The sequence below is a fragment of the Zonotrichia leucophrys genome, chromosome 12 (genome assembly GCF_028769735.1).
Source record: "Zonotrichia leucophrys gambelii isolate GWCS_2022_RI chromosome 12, RI_Zleu_2.0, whole genome shotgun sequence".
In the NCBI taxonomy this organism is placed as follows: Eukaryota; Metazoa; Chordata; class Aves; order Passeriformes; family Passerellidae; genus Zonotrichia; species Zonotrichia leucophrys.
In genome coordinates this window covers 18,569,612-18,591,101 of record NC_088182.1, presented here as the reverse complement: position 1 = coordinate 18,591,101, position 21,490 = coordinate 18,569,612, and the positions used below count along the sequence as shown (strand labels likewise).

The 21,490-nt window shown below is 48.2% G+C and overlaps 1 protein-coding gene across 12 annotated transcripts in view; it reads left to right on the top strand.

The window, feature by feature from the left end:
• The window catches only part of IQSEC1 (IQ motif and Sec7 domain ArfGEF 1), a 297,702-nt gene that overhangs the window by 203,076 nt on the left and 73,136 nt on the right, over positions 1–21,490 (top strand). Inside the window, exon 1 of one of the 12 annotated variants that reach the window (XM_064723789.1) lies at positions 5,143–5,344. The exons of the other annotated variants lie outside the window; for them this stretch is intronic. The gene's annotated coding sequence lies outside the window, so the exon portion shown is untranslated. Of the gene's footprint in view, positions 1–5,142; positions 5,345–21,490 lie in introns of those variants that run through there. 12 annotated transcript variants of the gene reach the window in all.

Sequence of the window (21,490 nt, the reverse complement as noted above, 5' to 3'; positions counted from 1 at the left end):
CTTCCCCATGCTGTGATTTCCCAGCTGTGCAGTGTGTGCTGCTCCTGGGTGGGTTGGTTTGGTTGTGATCTCTGATTTTGGAGCGCAGTGACTGCAGGCAGGCTCATCCTCATGGTCCCCATGCCCCCCTCAATGTGTGCCCTGCCAGCAATCAAACTTCAGCTGGGAAATAAGGAGAACATGGCTGAGGCTGCCTCGCTAAAGGAATGAACATCTATCAAATAAACTGCAGCAGAGTGACAGCAAGAGTCCCTGCAAGGCCAGGGAAGGGATGTCACAGGAGCCTGTGGCAGCAGGCTCATTCTGAGGGGAGCTGATGCCTTCACCCACACACAAACAAATGGATCTCTCCTCTGGGAAGGGAGCAGCATTCCCAAAAAAGGGAGCAGGGATTGTTCTCATCCCTGGAAATGCCCCACACATGCTGTAGGGTCTGTGAGTGCAGTTACCAACCTGCAGCAGGAGAACAGGTACAAACCCCAGGCAGCCTCAGGATTGTTCACTGTCACTGCTAAGGCTGCTCAGCATTTGAGATACCACTTGTTTGGGGTTTATTTTTAATGAATGTGTGGGGAGTGCAGTGATTCTTCATTTTTAACCAAAATTCTTGCCTCTGACTGGGTTTTTTTTTGTTTGTTTTTTGCCTGTGCTTCCCCATCTGTGAAGCTCAGCCAGGGCCGAGGGCTGCTGCCCCTCTCAGCAGTGCTCTGAGGGTTGGCAGCTCCTTCCTGCAGTGGGGAATGTCTGATCCCATCTCGGGGGCTGCAGAGCCTCAGACCTCAGGAGGGGACAGCAAGGGGCAAAGGCACCTCCAGCAGCACAGCTCCAGCCCAGCGTGGAGCTGCCCACAGCCACTCACTCACTGCTGTTCTGCCTCTAAAACAGCCAGGATCAAAATTAAAATATACACAGGGAACATATTTCTCTATTTCTCAGGTTTTCACAGGGCCCAGCTGAGCTTTGTTTCAGTCCCCAGCAGTTTCCCCTCTTTGCAGATGAGCTGGAAGGTTCAGCTATGGATTCATGTCTGCTTCCACAGGCAGCAGCAATGAAATCATCTGCCTTGATGTTCTTGCATATCTCCATTGCTGTGCTAAATTATTGCCAGCAATGTAGCTAAAGCTGCTCTCTGTCCTCTAATTCCCAGCCCTCTGTGCTGTGATTTCTTACCTCTTGCCTGGGCATTATTCTAAAGGTGATGGAAATGGCACTGTGGGTGTCAGCACATAGGTGCTACCTTCAGCTCTGCTTTGGCAGTCAGTAGTCCAGAATGAAAAAAAAATTATTTGAATTTATCTTAAAAAGTTAAATCCTGAGTGATGATGGTGAAAAAATCACAGTGCAAATGAACTGCTCAGGAGTGATTTCATTTTGACCCCTATAACTCTCAGAGGCCACAGTTGTTGCACCCAGCAGGTAACATTTGCTTGAGTTAATCTGCTTTTATTAATATGCTGGTGGAGGGAAGGTTTCTGAATTCATGAAGGTTCCAAGACCTTTTGCAGTTGTATTTATGGGCTGGAGAACCATCCTGGCCAGGACAGCTCAGGACACTACAGGGTATTAAATCCATCCCAGCCCTGCAGTGTGAGCTGGACAGGCCAGGCTGGAGAGGTTTGTTTTGCTCTGGGCTGCAGAACGAAGGCAGCGTCTGACCATGGTGCCATGTGCTGGGCTGAGCTTTCCCAAGGAAACAAAGGAAAGAGGGATTGCTGGAATGGCTCACTCAGCCATGGTGGCCCAGGAGGTGCCCTGGCTCTCAGCAGGGCTGGCACAGAACCTGTTCTGGCTGGGGAGGAGCTGGGAATTGTGTCCTTAGGCTGTGATAAATGTGAAATACACAGGCTGTGTGAAATACACTGTCTGTGCACGGGGGCTGGAGGGCTGGGGTGGGGATTTTGGTCAGTGGCCCATCCCAAACCTGCCATATCCCAATCCTGGCCCATCCCACACCCTGGAGGGCAGGCACACAGGTTGGAAGCTCTGAGCAGGAGCTGTGGGAGCGCAGAGGCAGGAAGGAAGCACAGTTCAGACTGATGCCCTTTCAGCTGCAATTTGCAATCTGCAGCCAGTCAAGGCAAAGCTTCCTGACACTTTTATCTTGTCTATGGGCTGCTTTAGGACAAGGGTAATTCTGATAAATGTTGGTTAGGATTTCCCTGACTTTCCAGGAGTAAAGAAAAGTGATGTCAGAATTGCGTGGTGTTGAGCTTTGTCTGCTTTGCCTTTGAGAGAGAACTCCCCTGAGAAGGTGCTGGACATTTAGCTGATGTAAAAGGTGCAAATGATGCTGTTTAAAAGCAAAGCAGCCACTCCAGTGTCACTGCACAACTTTTATCAGGATTTCTCCAAACTCTGCCTTTCCTGGGCCCAGAGCCCTTTTGGACTCCTCAGGTCTGCCTGCTTTTCCTGTGCCCTTGTGCCTCATCCCAGGTGTCTGAGCTCCACTCTGGGAGCTTTTCTGCCTCTGAAGGTCAAAATCCTGCTGGTGACATCACAGCTGATGTGCTTCCAATCGGGCTGAGCCCACGGAGTCCTGTGAGGTTCCAGGGTGAAAACATGAGAAGTGAATCAGCTCTTATGAAACAATGACCTCCTCCAGCTCCCAAACAGCCTCAGAGTGCAGCAAAAATAACAGCAAGAACCAAGCTGTTCCCAGAGTGGAGAGGGATCAGGTTTGCAGCTCTGAGGGAGGAGGAGGATGGATGCCTTCCTCCAGCCAGCTCAGTGCTCACCCTCGCTCCAGCTGCAGCCTTGGTACTCTTGGGTTTTATTCTAATTATTGCAGCAATGATAGAACTTGTTCTTACCAACATGGATTTCAGTAACATTTTGCACTTATTCAGCATCTTTGCATTGAAAATCTCAGAAGTGCTGAACAGAAGGCAGTGGAAATCATCTCCAGTTTTTCCTCAGGGGAAGCTGAAGCAGGCTGGTAAGGACCTCTGGTGTGGATTGATAGTTCTCTGATTTTGGAGAGGCAGCACATTCAGATTTTTTAGGGTTTTTTTGCTGTTCTTTCCCCCCCTCTTTACTGGGAAGCTGTTCCAGGAGGATGCAGGAGGGGCCTCAGTCACTGGGAAGATGTCTGAGATGTTGGGCTGCTGTGTTTGGCCTTGAACCCTGCAGGGAGAGCTGTGTGCTCTCAGGGACAGACTGCATGGCCAGGATGAGGAAGGGGCTCCCAGATCCCCTCTCTGCAGCAGGGGCTCCCATCCAGCAGGACTTGCACAGGACAGGTCCTGCCTGCTCTGGGGGCACCTGAGCAGGGTGAGGAGAGGAGCCCAGCACTCAGGGCTGCTCCTGTACCCTCTGTGTTTCTGCACTTCCCTTCCCAGCTGAATTCCCTCCCTCCTGGCTCTGTGGGGCCACATTCCCATGGCCATGGCCCTGCAGGGAGCCCACCTGGTGGCCAAGGCTGTGTCCCATGCACACCTCAGCTCCAGACCCCTGGAACACCACATTTCTCCTACAATGGCATGACATTTCTCTTTAAAGGGATGAAACATCCCCTGGATCTCCTGAAGCACCCACTCCATGCAGAGCAGAGCTGAGAGCTCAGGGTGATGGGGGTGTGGGAAGGAGCATCCCTGGGACAGCAAACTGGAGAGATGTCCTGTCCCTCAGGAGGGACCAGGACAACAATGAGGGAAGGAGAGGGAACAGCCAGCAGACGAGCCAGAGGGGTTTGGGACTGGCTTTGGGACTGCCAACCTGGTGCAGCCCCTGGTTACCAGGAGAGGGTTTGTCACGAGGGGAACACCTCCTCTGTCAGTCCTGAGTCACATTTCTGCCGAGCTCCCCAGCCCTTGGAAGAGCTTCCAGTACCTTGCAGTGACTTTGAAAGTCACCATTAGTGATGCCAGCCCAGAAAACTAACAGAGCTGAATGAAATGCAGTGATTTTATCATCAGAGAAGTAAGAACTGAGGCAGTTCACAGAAACCCTTTATCAGATTTGAGAAAAGGGCTGTAAAAGCCTCGGGCTCTGAGTGCAGCCCAGCTGAACTCGTGGTATTTCTGTGCCAGACAGGGACAGGGCACTTCCCTACCCCTGGCTAGAGGCAGTCAGTAGGATGCTGCATCATCACACAGATGCTGCACAGATGTCTGACAGGTAGGAGAGGCTGCATCAAGTCCTTCAGATGCTCTTTGTGTGGATTTTACTCCTAAAGTCAAGCTCCTGACCTGCCACCCCTTTAGCAAAACTCCAGAGAAGTAATGGAGAAATTCTTGTCCAAAAAATTTCCTTTTTAAGGGATTTCTCTCTGAAAGTGGAAAAGATCTGGCAGGTGGTTGGACAGACCTTGGTTTACTGTTTCATTACATGTGTGTAGTTTGCTGCTGTTCGAACCCTGACAACTGGTGAACATCACTGGAAGAGTCTGTGCTGAGACTGTGCTAAAGAGCTCATGTGAAAACTTCACCCAAGTTTGACCAGAAACAGCAAAAACAGATTTAGTTTTTAAGTAATCCAGGATTTTAAACCCTAAATTTCTCTGGGCTGCCCTGCACGCAGAAACACCTGGGTGTTGGTGTTCATCTGGGGATGGGTTCCAGCTGCACTGAACTGCCCCAGTAGCACAAGCACAGGAATTTCAGGGGTAGAGGAGATGGCTTTGCAGGAGAGGAGAGGTGGGGTAAAATTGGTTCCTCTGGCAGGAAGAGAAGCCTGACCCACACATTTTTGAGAGGGAGTGTAAAACAGACCAGGCTGGGGGTCTGACAGGGAGGAGGGTGGGAGCCTTCCTCCAGTGACCCCAGCCAGCCCTGTCCCCAGCCTAGCGCATTCAGGGAGCACCGTGGGAGCTCGGAGGGGCTGGTACATTCCTGCCTGCCCCAGCGGGGTTTAACAGGACAACCAAGAGGAAAAATAATCATTACTAACATTACCGTCAGGAGACAAAACACTTTCTGCTTGGGCGTGAAAGTTGCGCTACGGCATTCTGCCGCTTCTGCATCGCCGGTATCATTGCAGACCGCGAGCCGCGAGTTGCTAATAATAATAATAATAATATCAATAATAACAAAAATAAGGATACCAGCGCTCCGTTTTGGGCCGGCGGTACCTGGCGCTGGGCTCGGCGCTGGCTCAGCTCGGGCTCTGGCAGCCGCTCGGCAGCGCTGCAGGGCTGGCGGGGCGCTGACCTTGCAGCGAGTGCGGCTGTGCCCGCACAGCTGCTGGGCTGGGCCGGCCCCGCGCACCATGCTCGGCACGGGAGCCGAGCCGAGCCGCGCCGAGCCCGGCCAGCCCCGGGCAGCTCCCGGGGCGCATCCCCCGCGCAGGGAACCCAGGCGGCCGCACCTGCCCGGGCACCGCAGCCCGCGGAGCGATGGAGGCAGAGGTGGGTGAATGGGGAATGATGATGCACTGCAGAAGTTGCTGCAGCGGGAGCTTCGCTACGGGCGTGATTGAATGTGTCGGGCTGGCGGCGGGGGGAAATGGGAATAAATTCTGGTTCTGCGTGTATCGGGCTGGGGGAGGCGAGCCCCGGCGTTCCGGGTGCAGCAGATGACATTTTCTAATTATACAGCTTTCTGTAATGCCTGAAGTAGTCATGTACGAAGGTTTTGCTTCCCCGGTAATGACAGAGAGCCAGGCTTTTCAAGGCAGAGCTACTCATTTAACTCGCTGGAATTAACGGAATGTCGTGTTTCATCCCTATAAATGCATATCAAGTTCTCAGCAGAAAAATAAGGGTGTTAATCATCGCAGCTGATGTGCTGTGTTATGTAGATTGCTGGCATTGATTCCAGGCTGGAGGTTCGGGTTTCTTGTTTGCATTTAGTCAATCGAGCCCGTGCCCACCCTGAATCTCTTCGAGTGAATTTCTGTTGATTTTGTTGCTGGATGTATTTATTCTTCTTTGTGTATCTGCCTCTAAATAAATCATCAGGACAATAAACAATCCTACAGCAGAGGGAGCAGAGTGTTTCGGTTCCATCGCTGCAATCCATGCAGTCGGGGAAGGAGGGGTTTATGCAAACCATGAGTGTGGTTCAGGTGGATTAAATGGATCTCTGGCCGTGCTGTCCATGGGAAGGTGCAGATCCGTGGGACAGACAAGGGAATGGATTCTCAGCAGAGTTCCCCGAGCACAGCCCTGGCACTGTCCATAGGTGCTCTCTCCTTATGTAAGGGCTGGGATTTAGGGGGCTTCATTTGTTTTTTATAGCTCTTAGTGTATGTAATGCATTTCTTGGGCTTAATGCATTTTTACAACAAATTTTCTAATTCCTGTCAGAGTCATTGGGTTTAAGAGATATTAGATTAGTGATAGTAGATGAATATATCTTTATTTTAATGAGGTACCAGTTAGTGGGACTACTTTGGGCTGCCCGTGTTCCCTGAAACGCAGAATGGCTGGAACGGGGCAGCAGGAATCCGAGCTCAGCTCCAGGCAGGAGTTACAAATTCCCATTAAAAACCCAAGGTCTGGAGGAGCTGCTCGTCAGAAAGTCACGGGATCACAGCTGATGCTGTCAGGATTTGCACAGCAGTTTGACTGGGACATGGTGATCTTATGGAGCTTTTAATTGCCACATGCAGCTGGAAGTAAAGGGATGAAAAACCCCCTGAAGGCATAAGCTGAGTTGAAGTTAAAATTCATGGAGTGCTGTTTTATGGGATCTTCAGGGGCAGAATGGGACATGCCCTGGCCTGTCATAGGCTGGCATGAACGGAGCAGAGTTTCTGTGCTGTGGAGCAGGGCTGGGTACGAGCCCTGGGAATGTGGAGCTGAGTTCTGAGCACGGTGAGGGTTCATGGGCAGCAGCTCTGGGGTGGGTTGGCAGTGCCATGGAAATCTGGGGGTCTTTAGGCAGACTGGGAGGTGCCAGTGGCTGAAGGGCTGTTTGGGCTGAGGCACTGGCACGGGGAGAAGGTCACAGGGACACCAGCTCTGAGCTCTCCCCTGCTCCTGAGTTCTCCTTGGGCAGCCCAGCAATGTGGGCACTGCTCTTCTCCTGAGCCAGGGCAGGACTTTGGCAAGGGCCTGCCAGGGTCTGTGCTGGCTTCCTGAGGGATGGGTCACTCACCTCATCCGTGTGCAGCATCCAGGGTCCACCAGCAGGAGAGAAACTGCTTGTGCTTTTTAAAGTGCTTGAAGAAGAGAAAAATACTGCTTAATACCACTAAAAATGACCTTTCCCCCCCACTAAGCTATCATTTGGTTTAAAACATAGTACCATTTGAAAGCAATAATCTAGAGGGTTTCTTTTTTCTAATTTTTTTAATAAATAAGTTAAAACAGGGACTTTGTCAGTTAAATGGTACCAAAAGATACTGGTCTGCAGCCTAAGGAAAAAATCGAGGTCTTGAATTTATAAATGCATATTTATATATACTGCATAAATATATAATTTAAAAATGCATTGCAGTCATGCATTTTTAAATATTAAAATATATATATATTATATATACTTGTATATAACATGTATCTATTTGTATATATATACAAATATATATATGTGTATATATATAAATATATATATATATAATACATACAAGTGCTTGTAGTTATATACCTGATCAGGTATTTGAAGGTCCAGAGCATGTTTTTGGCTTTTCTGTAACCTGGACAGTAAAGGCTGTGCACGTTCGGTGTGAAAGTTTGGTATTCCATACACAAATTGAGGGGGAAACTGGGGGCCCTGAGGTCCTTCTTGCTGAAATGCTGAATTCCTGGAGGGCAGGGGCTCGAGGCAGGTCTCATTCCCAGCCAAGCCAGGCCCTGCTGGAGCTCTGGGAAAAGGGAACAGCCCCGGTGCTGAGGGGCAGCCCAGCAGGAAAGTTGGATTTTGCTTTGAGACTTCTCCCAGGCAGAAGCCTCTGCATTTATTAGAGGGGACTCCTTCAGAAGCAGGAATTGAGATTTGGCAAAGCACAGAAGGTTGCCAGGCTGCTGTGCTGTGCCCATTGCAAAATTCACCTCCTGAAGGTGAAAAAAAAAATTCACCTCCTGAAGCGTGAGAAGGGAGATGACAGGAAAAGAAACAACTTGGAAGAAAAAAAATTGCTTTTCAGCAAGGCAAAACTGTACGTCCGTGCCTCCTGCAAGAAACAGCTTAGCTGGCTGCTTCCTCCAACAGCTGCATTCACCAAAGTGAAAAATCCTGCTGAAATTCAGTTTAATCCAGACTCCTCATTCCTTTAGGTCTCTCAAAAAAAATTCACAGACTGTGTACATGTGAGGACTGAGCAGTCTGGGGTTTAGGAAGTGTTTTGGGCACTCAGAAGTTTTCTGATGTGGGCAGTGGGAGCATGTACCAAGGAGATGCTGCCAGGGGGAAATACCTTTCCAGGAGGAATTGCTGATGTGGGAGCTGCAGTCGCTGCTCAGTGTGGAGGCATCCAGAGGGCCAGGACTGGGCTGTGCTTTGGAGGAGGGGGAGGAAGGTTAAATCTGCTGCCTGGTACCATTTTGTCTGTTGTGATAGCTGGCAGATCTGGAGCTGCAATAAGAACTCCTTCATATTTAATATCAGCCCTGAGGTGCCTGTGCCATAACCTTAAGGAAAATTAATTCCATGGACAATGAATCAGATCCCTGGTGAATGATCCTGGGTTTGTGGGCTTTGCTGGGTTTTGTTTTGCTCCACAAAAACATAAATAAAGGTATTAAATCAGAACTACGTAGATTTTCCTCCTGAAATTATTTTTATAAACATTTGCTGATTGAAATGCACAGCACAGGCACCCACAACACAGATGCAAATGTCTTCATTTTCCAGATGGAAAGACTGAGGGAGAGGAAAGGAGAGAATGATTTGTTCAGCTGCAGGGGAAAGTTGATATTAGAGGCAGAGTTGGGTTTTAGAAAGCTTCATTTCAGTTCTGTGCTCTGCCAGCAGCCCGGGAGCACTGGGCAGGATCAGTTTCATGGGCTTGATGCATTTTTACAGGTGTGGTTTGTGTGTGTGCACGTGAGATGTGCAAGGCACAGCCCCTGGCAAACACTTTGGGCTCTTTTGGGCACGAGCAGCCCTCGAGGCGAGTTCCCCTCAGTGCTTGCAGAGCTGACAGGATAACTGGGGTGGCTGCAATCACGGGTTCCACATGACAGCACTGACTGCACCCTGCTCCTTCTGGTGTGGTTAAAACCCAGGGGAGCACAGCTGCACTGCCCTGCGCTCCCATAGTGAGCACAGCAGTCAAAATAGCACCAACAGCACTGGGAACAACCAATATCTGCTGCACACGGGGAAAGGACACTCAGGAAAAGGATTTTTCCCAGTCCTCCCAGTTTTCTCAGGCATTAGTGCAGTGCTGAGGTCACAGTGCAGAGGCAGAAGGCATCAGCAGCACAGCTGTGGTGGGATCACCCTGAAGAACAAAACCCTGGATGTTTCAGGGGGTGGGCTGTGAACACCTCCTTGGGCTCCAGGCAGGGCCTTTCATACCCATGTTGTCCACTCCAACAGCATTTTCCTAAGATTTCAGCCAAGATTTGGATCAATTGAGATTCTTTAAGGCAGCAATCAGCAGAGGAGAAGGCAGGGATCAAAGAGTGTGGCTGGAGAAATGGCCTGGTGTGTGTTTATTGTGTTACTCAGAGTGTGCAGTAAAGGCTGTTGGTTCAGCTGTGTGCCCCTTCCAGGGGCTTCACCCAGAGAATATGCTTGGATTCAGTTCCAAAAGGGGAAAAAAATTGTATTTCCTTTTAGACACTGCTCTCTTTTTCCTTGTTTGATAGCTGCTGCCAAAGAGGGGTGGCCTCAGATGTGTTTCTTTCCAGCAAAGGGCCACAGGAAAATATTTCCTGGTAACCAGACCTTATTAGTTAGATACTATTTGTGGGACAAATACTATTTGTAGGACAAACCATGATGCTTTGTATCTCTTGATTAACGTGATGAAAAGCCCAATGGAAACATAAAACACCATCCTGTTATCAGTAACAGAAGTGATGAGGTGGGGAATGGGAAGGGCAGAGCAGCACCCTGGTTTAGGTGTTAGAGCATAAGGCATTTGTATCCCAGAGAGGAGCTTATCTGGGCCCTTATGCTCCTAAATCAGTGGCAAACGTGAATTTCTAAAGCATTGCTGGGGGATCAGTGATGGTAACATTAACCTGCTGAGCCAAGTGTGGAAGGCTGGCTGGAAAGGAAATGAGCCAAAGAAAATAATTGTGGGGTTAAATTTCACCCTGCTCTCCCTCCTTCCCTTCCTGTTTGTGTGTTGCTGTGTCCCCGTTGTCATGGACTCCTCTGCAGTGCCATTTGTTTGTCTCTTCACCCACCTGGACTTTGCCTCTCCCCAGAACTCCTGCCTGGTGCTCCCTTCACCACCTCCCTCCGTGGCTGTGTTGGCTCAGCACCATCCAGAGCTTCTGCTCACCCTGCACAGCCCCTGGGGCCCAGGAATGTGCCTTGTGCCTTGTGGGGTGTAGGATTGACGGGGGTAGGATGGTGGGGATGGACGGAGAGCAGAGATCTCTGCAGCCAGGTCAGGAACTTGGGGTTCATTGCAAAGGGCCTGGGTGCAGGGCCCTGCTGGGATTTGGGGTTCATTGCACAGGGCCTGGGTGCAGGGCCCTGCTGGGATTTGGGGTTCATTGCAAAGGGCCTGGGTGCAGGGCCCTGCTGGGATTTGGGGTTCATTGCAAAGGGCCTGGGTGCAGGGCCCTGCTGGAGCTGCAGCCACAGCTCAGAGCAGGCCCGAGAGAAGAGAGGGGGAGACAGGATGAGAGGGTGAGAGAGTAAAAGCATAAGAGAGTAAAAGGCAAGAGCTAAGAGGCAAGAGTAAGAGTATAAAAGTAAATGAGCAAAGTTCTCGTTACAATACAATAAATCATCTTCTGTGTTGAATATTCTGATTTTCACTAACTAGTCTAGTACAACATACAAATCCTACAGCATTTACATACAGCCTATAAGAATCATTACATTACCATACTGTGTTACATTTTAAACCCTAAAACTCCTCTTTAGACCCCTTCTGCCAAGCTGGCAGGGTCTGCTCAGACTCTTAGACCTGTCTGCAAGCAGAGGGTGTTGTTCCATCAAAAGTGGATTACCTTCAGCTGGCCACACCATTGTTTTCCAGTTGTTCACTAAGTTATCTCAGAGCTTGCTTTCATTTCAATCTTGCTTATTGTTTCTATATTCTCAAAATCCTTTGCCAAGCACATATTTATAAGGCTTTCCTGTTTCACCTTCCCCAACAGTGGGGTGGCCCAGCTTGCCAGGGAGGACAGGGAGCCTTGGGAGCTGGTGGTGCTGCAGGTGCCCAGCCAGGATTCCAGAGGGATCCGCTCTGAGGAGCTCCCAGGGGTGGCTGTGCAGGACTGAGCTGGCCATGGCCAACCCTGTCAGCACAGAGCCCACAGAGCTCACACAGCTCCTGTTCCAGACGTGGCTGCACTGCTGGGCAGGGCACAGAACACCAGAGGACTTGGTTCCCTCCCAGGTGCTGGCTCAGGTGCTCCACAGCCCAGCGAGGGCTGGAATTCTGTATCCCCCTGAGTCCCAGTGCAGTTCTGAGCAGCAGCAGTCCCTGGCTGGATTCCTGCACAGACCCCTCTGCCTTCAGCCTGCACAGATCTGCAGGAGCTTTGATTTTGCTCCTGTCCCCATTCCTGTAGGGCACTGAGCAAAAGCCCAGCCCCATCTTTCCAGTTCAGGCGTCACAGCGACTGTTTTTGTGAAAAGATAAGGAAAACCAGAGAGGAGATTTATGTGCAACTTCTGTTTGGCTCCAAGCTCAGCCATGAGTGGAAGTGAATGAGGGAGCTGTCAGCTCTAGGAGAATACAGAGTGTTTGTATGCAAAAGGGGCAAAACTGGAGCAATTCACATTGCTGAGCTTTCTGTACCCAGTACAGGCTGTTTGTTAGGCAGTGTCAGGTCTGGGAGGGCTGAAATAAAGCAAATGCCTGGTGTGCATGTTTGCATGTCAGTAGCAGCAGGGTTTGCTGGTTGCTTTGAGGCAGAACGGAGCAGACCTGGTGCTGGAGGTCGGGAGCAGCAGCAGGGCTGAGAGCCCTGAGCCTGCACTTGGTGCTGTGTGTGCTGTGCCAGCTTTCCTCTCCGGTGAGCTCCAGATATTTGTGTGAGGCTCCAGCCTCCCCACAGCACTCTGGGTAGGGTTACATCATCCTCTGCTCACAGCACCTCATCTGATCGCTGTGCCTGCTGAAAAAGGATCCCAGCACCAGCCAAGCAGATCCCAGCTGCTTCTGCCTCATGAGCTGGCTCCTTATGGAGCCGAACAGGGCTTCTTCCCAGGAATCCAGCTTGTGCACCAAAGCAGCTAATGAGAATTGTTTTCTCCACGATTAGATTTTAATTGGATTGTGAACAGCCAGGTTTGGCTGCCTTGGCACACTCAGTGCTCCTGAGCCTGTCATTGTGAGCTGTTCTGGAAGCTTGGGCAGGGAGCCTCTCATTGCCCAGAGCATGAACTGCAGCTCTCAGTGCAACTCTGACAGCAGAGATATGTAGGGAGTTGAGTTTTATTAATTTATTTCAGTTTGGAAACTATTTATCTGTAAATGGGAAAGCAGCATTCAAACCCAGGGTTAACACAATCTTTATATATATATATATATATATATATATTTCTGAAGGATATCCTTTGGTAGGATTCTTCATGTCTCCAGTTTGGTGTTGGAGTAGGGCAGTCCCTGATGAGATCAGTCATTCATTTATTCTCTGAAAGAAAACTGGAGAACTGTGTACCTTGATTTATCATCATGGTGCTGCTCTGTCTCCCTTATCTGTTGCTCAGAATTCAATAGATAAAGCTGTATATAATGGTTACTGCCTGGATTGACTTATTTCTTGGCTGAACCAGAGAAGATTGGCTCTGTGCTAAATCCTACTTTCAGCTGGCTGATGTTTTGGAGAGCACAGAGCAGCCTGTGGGTGCCACACAGATCATGGTGGGACCAGAAATCTCGTTCTGGGGGAAAGAAACTGTGTCTGCTGGGAGCCAAATGTGATCCTGGGCACAGGCTGCATTCCTTTGTTTGCTTGCAATCACAGTGGAATTGTGCCATGAAGAGATTTCATTCCCAGTTGATATTTTGGTATGAAGAACGTGTGGGTGTTTGAACATTCTAGGAAAAGTGAGCCACCCTCGCAGGGTGTGTTTACCCAATCTTCTAAAACGCTCACTTCCTCTGACATCCTTATTTATCTTGGCACATGAATGCTAAGCCAAGCTGTTTCCCCTTTCCTGAGCTCAGTGCTTTTGAAGGAAGCTGATGTTCAGCCTGGCTGAGGAATTCCAGAACCCCTGAGAGGAGGACCTGGACAAGGAGAATGAGAGTGCCCTCCCGGATTCTCTGCTTCTCATAGCAAACAGAACAAACCCTCAGCTCAGAAGCACCATGTGATGCCAGTGCTGCAGTCTGATCCCATTCTGGATAATATGATTACAGCAAGTTTAAAGGTCAACCTGTGTGCTGTAAATATATCATCTTATTATATGAATTTTCTTATCCTAAACCCGTCTGGAAAGGATGAAACAGCATTTCTTAAGCACTTCACAAGGCCTGTCATTGTAGTGGAGGTTTCTCAGCAGTCTTGAAAGCATTTGAATTACTGTATAATGATATTCTGTCATCTCTTAGCAAGGCTCACACTCTAAACACTTTCACACACAATAGAAATTAAAATGGAATTGAGTAAATTCTGTCTCTCAGATTCCCAGGCTGTGTAGTGATTGTCTGGGTGCTCAGGATTAAATTTAGGTTTGTATCTAATAGAGCTGAGTTACTTGGAGTAACAAATTGTAAAATGTGAAATAGTAGGTCACATGTGGAAAATCAAATATTAATGCTTTCTGTACACTTTTTTAAAAGTATGTGCATTATAGGTATAGGTTTGGCTTTATGCTTTTTCTGTGCTTTAGAATTTTGAAAAGGAAGGGGTTTTTTGCTGTAAAAGCATAGTTTATAGGGTGAAAAAATATATGTCATGTAACAATTTTTTTTCTAAAAATGTACAGATATAGTAGATGTGGTGGTGTGGCACTCCTGCACACGTGCCACTTTCATGATCTCAGCTGATCTCAGTTCTCCAGCTGCCCAGGAGGTTGCCCAGGAGCTGTTGGTCTGCTCTCTCCAGTGTTGCACCTGAGGAAGATTCATTGGGATCATACCAGGAAATGCAGGCCAAAGCAACTCCTTTGCAGGGGGCAGTGATGAGGTTACTGAGGCACACCAGAGAAAATCCATATTTTGATATGCAGCTCCTCTGCAGGACCAGCTCTCTCTGCAGTTGCCCCCATGGAGATCCCAGTGAGATGCTCTCAAAGTGATTTCTGGCAATTCCTGGCTTGGAAGATGTTCTCTCCTCCCCAGGTTTGTGCAGTTACTTCCCCCCTGACTTTAGACTTTCAGGATTGAGTTCAATGTGGCTGATCCTTCCCTGGGGAGGTTTCTTGGCTGGTTTTGGCACCAAGGCTGGTCCCAAGCAGCCCCAGAGGGACACAAGTGGGGGATGCTGCCCTGCAGCACCCCTGGCTGGGTCAGTGCTCCTGCTGAGCCCCTTCTGGAACATTCCCCCAGTGCACACCTGCTCCTCACCCAGCAGTGCTGAATTTGGGGGGTGGGAGGTGCAGTTTGAGGCAGATAAAGCAGAACAGGAGACAAGGACGTGTATCTGAGGGAAGAAACCTTCACACTTTTCAGGCATAGGAAGGTGCAACCCTGATTTGTGGCTTTGTACCAAGAGCAGCAGAGGGCAAACCTCAGGCTGGTGGGTGCTGAAAGGTGCTGCCCAAAGGCTTCTGTGTGCTCAGGGCATGCTGGGATGCGCCTCTGGTACCTCACTGTGAAAAGCTGGGGAGAGGAAGAGGGACTTTGGGAGGGTTTGATCTGGAGCAGTGGGAAACAATGGCCAAATAATGAGCTCATCTGAGTCCTCAAGCCATCAGACACGGTCTGCCAGGAAATGCAGCCATTCCTGGAGAAGGGGGATTTGCACTGGCTGTGTGATGCTTTGTGTTTGTACCTCTCAATTTATTTTGTGAGCAGCCTGAGTATTGACAAAACAAGTGACATTCTGAGGAGATGTGGTGGGCATCTCCCACACTTCTCTGGAGCTCTTAAATGTGCGTTTGTGATCTTTCACAGCTTCAGACTGGTGTGTTTCAGCTCCTGCAGATCCTAGAGGAAAAAATGCCTGGCTGTTTTCATGCATCTGAACATTTAATGAGAGAGCTTGCCTTGCCTGATTGTACTTGTCACTGCACTGTTTCACCAGCCATAGAGACACTAATTTGTGACTGTCCTGACAGCACAGAGCTGAGACTGCCTCGTATTGTCATGTAAAAGAAAGAAAGGCTTGTGGGCATGAAGTGAAATGAAAATACTTGAGACTTCATACCAAACTATTCAGCCCTTCCTGAGCATTTTGCTGGCTGTGGTCTGGTTCTGGCAGGTACTCTGTCTGCAAGTGTTCCAGAGAATCAGAGCTAATGGGAATGAATATTTTAATTGATGCCTTCAGTTGAGCAGAAATAACTAGATGGTCTCGGTTCCCTAAATAAGAATAGAAAAATGTGTGACCAAAGCTGGTCACACAGCAGTCGTGTTCCAAATGATTGGATCACTGCAAAGAGCCTTCTTTCTTTAAATAGCCACCCTATTAGCTGAAGAATGGTAGGACAGCTCTGGAAGGCATTTCTGTGACACTAAATTATGCCTGTGCAGGATGCAGCTCCCTCCTCTGAGTCTGACCTTCATCTGCCAAATTCTGAGAGCCTTGCTGGGCCTGGCTGAGCTCAGGCCTGGCCAGCTGAGACACTCTGATGGAAAGGATCTGTGGCAGAGCCTTTTGGTGCAGAAACAGCAGATGCTGTCCCTGTCACTGCCGGGGGGTTCCTGAGCTGGGGCAGCTCAGCTCAGCACTGCAGCTCTGAAATAAGGGCACGGCTTTATCCCGTGTGGCCCCAGGTGTGTGAAGAAACCACAAAAGCTGCTCTTGGACAGGGGCTTTATTTAACTGGACACACATTTTTGTGTTCCCAGCTGAAACAGCTCCGTGGTGCTCCTGCAAAGCCCAGCAGCCCCTTTGGAGCAGCCTGAGCTGCCCCTGGTCAGCGGAACCTCCAGGGGATGTTCTACACCAGGGCACATCAGCTCCCTTCATCTGCAGGCCTGGCTCCCACGCCAAACAATTCATTTTAAAGCAGCCCTTACCTCCCACCCCCGTGGCACAGCTGCCTTGTCAGCATGGAGCAGCCACCAGGCAGCTTCCCTTCAGTGCAGGACCAGTTTTAGCTCTGCTACAGATTCCTGCCAAGGCTCTCTCTGTAACACAATCAAGAAGGGTTTCTTTGTGTGAAAATACCTGTTTTGTTTGGCTGCCAAAGCACTGCACATTTATGGAACTCTAAATTTAGAGGGAGGAATTTTTGCTTAGAATAACATATGTTTATTTCTCAATATAGAGATCTGAAGCAGGACTTTACAAATACAGGTTTGATCCCTCTCAGTAAGGTTCCAGAAACGTCCTTAGAGGACTTGAAATGCATTTTTCTAATACCTGAAGCTCTCTCTCTCTTCATTTTTATAAAAAAATAAAAAGGAACTTTTAGCCAGAGTATGAGGAAATACATTTTCAATATTCATAAAATGCTCCAAACAACTGCTTCCTTTTATTTGCCAAAACAGGGTGGAGTAGTGAGTTTTGTGGTTGAGATCACCATCACCAAGAGGGATGAGGTATTGGCTTGGTGGTGATGTAATCCTAATTTAATGTTCATAATTTTAAAAAAAATTTTATAAATTTAGTTTAAATTGGAAGAGAACCCTCAGAGTATTTTTTCCTTGCAGCCTCAGCACACAGGTCCCTCGTTACCTTGTGCAAAACATCTGCAATTAAAATTCCCTCCTGAGCACAAACATTTTTCTCCTGGCCTGGTTACATCTGCAAGCTCTGAACCTCTCCCAGCCATCCTGATGATGAATACAAATCATTTCATGCTTTTATTTGTCAGCACATTAAAGGGCAGGAACAAGAGAGGGAGTTTAATTTGGAACATAATTGGTTCTTTTGTGGATCTGTGATAATTAAATGTGCCTACATGGACAGGCAGCCAAGACAACACCGTCCTTACTCGCTGAGAGCAGAACTGTTGCATTGCTTCAGAGCAAACTGAGAGTAAAATCTGAGGCAGAGCCTTTTTTAGTGCCAGCACTGTGAGATTCTCCTCTCTCAGCTCCCTCCAGCTGTGGCCTGCTGCTGACCCTGAGCTGTCATCTGCAATAGTGCTGCAATGCCACCTTCCATGCTTTTCCTGGAGCGAGCTGGGCTCTGACAGTTCCTGATGTGATTACTGGGAGGGCAGTGGAGAATGGACACTGAGTGTCTGAGGAAATGCTGCTTTCTGAAAGTTTACATACTTGGTTGGCTTCTGGCCGCAGATTCTTCCCGTCAGCACATCCCAGGAATGCCTTTGCCACACTCTCTGGCTTGGCCAGGATTAAGCTGCAAGTGTCCAGCTGAACCAGACTAATCCTCAGGCTGAGCTGAATGAACTGCTTGTAGGCCTGTTGCATAACAAGTTCAGGGAGACTGCCTGGCTAGAGGAGTCCTTTCCAGGGGGAAATGATGTCTCAGGTTTAGCTTTTATATTTTACACATTCTGTGCTGCTTTAGTGTGTGGGTCTGGGCTTTGTATCAGGGGATGGTGAGCTCGGTGCACAGAGCAGGGAGACAAAACAATTCCTGCTCCAGCTGAGCACCAAGGACAAATGATCCAAATCTCAGCCCAGGAGCACAAACACCGTGGGCTGGAGAGAGAAAAACAAGCAGGGTGGGACTGCCTGGGCTGAAGCTGGAATGGGACAATGAACTGCAAAGTGCAAATGGAGCAGAACTGATCAAACTGAGAGACCCTGTGCCCGCTTGTGTATTTTGGGGCCATTTTGGTTCATCTTGGGTGCAGCCCTGGCTGGGCTCTGGTGCTGCCCAAGGTGCATCCATGGAGGCCTTTTAATAAATCCCTGCTTTGTTCTTTAGCTCTGTCCAGCCTCTGTTCTGGGTCAGCCTGCACAGGGCATCACCAGCACCCTGGGAGCTGCTCCCAGCCTGTGTCACAGGGCAAACCCAGGAGCCCCAGGCACCCACATGTGCCCTGGAGTGACCCACAAGGGCTCAGCGTGGCTGAGGTTTGCTCTGGACACCCAGAGCATCTTCCAGGCTGTGAGCAGCTTTGGGTCATGGAAGCAAGGCAGAAAGGGATCAAATTGTTGTTCCTGATTCCTGAAATTACTGCAGGCTCTGCTGGGTGGGGGAAAAGTTGTGCTTTCCCTGAGGAGGAGCCTGGAGCACCTGGAGCTGTCCCCTCTGTCTGGGCATGGTCCTGCTGAGCTGCTGCAGCATTGGTGAGGAGGTGGCCACTGTCCCTCACAGAAACCTGGCTCAGGATTCACAGATTCACACAGAATCACGGAATATTCTGAGCTGGAAGGGACCCACAGGGACCACCAAGTCCTTAAGAGAATGGCCCACCCAGGGGTTGAACCCCCAGCACCCTGCTCTGGCCAGCTGAGCTCTCCCCTTGCCCCTCCGAGGCAGAGTAAAATACCAACACGTGTAGGGAGGAGAGGAGGTCCAGGAAAGGCTTTCAAAACAGAGATGTGACCTTTTCTTCCCCTACATCATGAATTGGCTCCCACAGAATTTATTTCATGCAGGTGGGAGGGAGGGTCAGAGCAAAGAATAGGAGATATTTCAGTTTTACTGAAATTGGCTCTTCTGTGAATGGGTTGACATGTGCAATGCCCATATCCAAAATCATCTCATCCTCACTGTGCTGGGCTGTAAAAACAGGAGTACCTCCTAGACAGAGGATCATAAAGAAAACCTAATCTCACTCTGGGGACTGGGCAGTTTTATTGTTCCTTCCAGAAAGCCAGATGAGACCTTGCTCAGTTTCTACTCCAGTGTACATCCATGCTGTGTAAATAAATTTGAGACGAGGGCTTTTAAATGCACTTTTACAGCTTGTTTTGAAGATAATGGAAGCAGATGAACAATATAAACCTGCTGCAGAAAGTGCTGCTTATTATCATAGGCTTGACCTGAAGATAAACACAACCTGGAGGTAAGGACAGGCACAGGGGCTGCGGGGAATTGGTGCAGGTGAAGAGCTGCTGAGAGCTGGGAGATGTTTGTGTCTGTCCACATGGGCCAAAGGAGAATATGTGAGCATAAGAACATTTCCTGAAATAGCCAAGCAGTCCCTGTAGTGTGTGATGTACAGCACATATTGTGGAGCGTGGTTATCTCGTAAATGATTTCTCTTTGTTATCATTCACAGGACAGAACTGTTTACAGTGTGCACTGCATCATTTTGGGCACCTGCTAAAGTGAAAATTCAGAAGTGAATGTTTTTGCTTTGGAATTCATTAAAGACCTTTCAGCTGTTGTAAGGACACTGCTTCACATGCTGCTCTCAGTTCAATTGCAGCATAATTTAAAACTGCTGTTGCATCCTGGCCTGCACTGCTGTCTCGTTTCCCTCACCCTTGGGGTTTGAGAGCAAGTACATTCTGTAGAGATAAAAAAACCCAAGCATATTGTGCCTGTCTGCAAAATTACATGTACACACCTAAAATTAAGGGACTGAAGCACGGGTTTAAAAGCAATTTAATCAATAAAGGGTTATTTACTCTTGAAAGATTTAAGAATAATACCATGGGTAATTCAGGGCCAAGAGGACTCTGTAATTCCAGCAGTTTCCAGACCCCACTACAGCATTTTGTGTTGTGGTGAAATGACTGGAGCCAAAGAGCCAACTGGATTCTGGGCATCCATCACCTCATAAATGCAGTCCTAATAGTTGCAATGTTTGTTAGAACACCATAATTCAATTTTTCTGTTTGTGAACTAAAAAGTCAAAGCTGCCTTTTGGAGCTGGAAAAGACCGCAAGGCCTCTCGGGTGGTATTTTGTAATTACCATGGTGCACCAGTATTCAGTGAGGGGGAGGAGACATGAGGCTTTCCCTCCCTGGAACTCTTGGCCTGCAGCAAAGCACTAAAACTGCACATTTCTGCTGAGCTGCCCCTGCTGATGGTGCTGCTGGAGCCTCCCATCCCAGTCTGAGCAGGCAATTAAAGCCTGGGGAAGCTGGATAAAAAATCAAGCATGGAGCTGGCTGGGGAGGGATGGGTTTCCCCCACTGTGAAAGGCAATTAGCTGTAAATTATACTTAAAGAGTTTAATAGCACAATATGCAGCTCATCTTCCCTTTGCCTGGCTGTTTATACCTGAGAAATAGGTTGTGATGTTGTTGTTTATTTACCGGTCTGGAAAATACCTTCATCAACAAATTCTCTTCAGAGATGATATGACAGTTGGGTGATGTGTCAAATCAGCAGGTATTTACTGCTGATGGTGCAGGAGTTGGCCTAGGCAGAATGGCAGGTTGATTACAGGGAAGAATTTTCTTTTTCCTTCCCATTTCATATTGAAGGCTTTGCTTTTCGTGGAGCTTGCTCTGTGTCACAGCCTGTGGGGACTCTTCTCCTATGCTGTGTTCTTCTTTCTGTGCTGTCATTTCTTTACTTCTGTGTTAAGTGACAGCTGCAAGGGAATAAAACCCTCCCCACACCTCACACTAGTGAGAGTGAAGAAATAAATAAAATAAATAAAATAAATAGTCCTCTTTGCAGTGATTACAAAGGTCTTCCATTATCCCTTTGCCATGCTGGAAGTATTATTCATAAGGAGTTTAGATTTTAGTAGTTTATGGTGTAACTTCCCATTTAGCCAAGTCAACATCTAAAATGTTCACTTTGAGTGACCACTGACCTGGAGGAAGGGGATACTGAATTAATAAAATTAATGTTAGCATTTGGGCTTCCACTTTCCAGATTGCTGCCAATATCAAGCAGATTTTTTGGACCTAAAAGTCATATATTGAACTGGGACTAGAAGGTGTAGCAGAAAAGACTTTCAATTACCTCTGATCACTTCTGCTATTTTAACACTTTGTACATCAGAATTCTTCTAATATAGCTCATGACTTGCATGAAGATGAAAATGTTGTTCCTGTTCCCTTAGAATTAAACATTTACAGCTGCAAATGGTGTCTTTTGCATTTGTAAATTTTATCTTGTTAATATTTATAAATCCTTCAGCAAAATAGGCTTGCACATAAGGCATGAATGTAGTTTTATATTTCCTTACAGAGTGCCTTAATATAGCAAATACAAAATCTGAGTTAGAACATGCAGTAAAAAAAACATTAGCTTTTACTACATGCAGAAGGAACAAAATAATTACAACGTGATGTGTTTATTAATCTTCTGAAATTCACTCTTTTCCGTCTGTTGTTTGGAAAATATGAACAAAATGGCACAGTGGTTGTGGCTCTCATCAGTTGGGATTCCCAGCTGGTGGCTGATAACAGCCACTGCGGTTTCAGTGGAACTATCAAGGTTTTTAAAAGTGTTGGACATTGCTGAATGCATTTACTGTGGTTTTTTGTCTCATTTTCCAGTGTTTCTGCCTTCATTTCATTTACTTT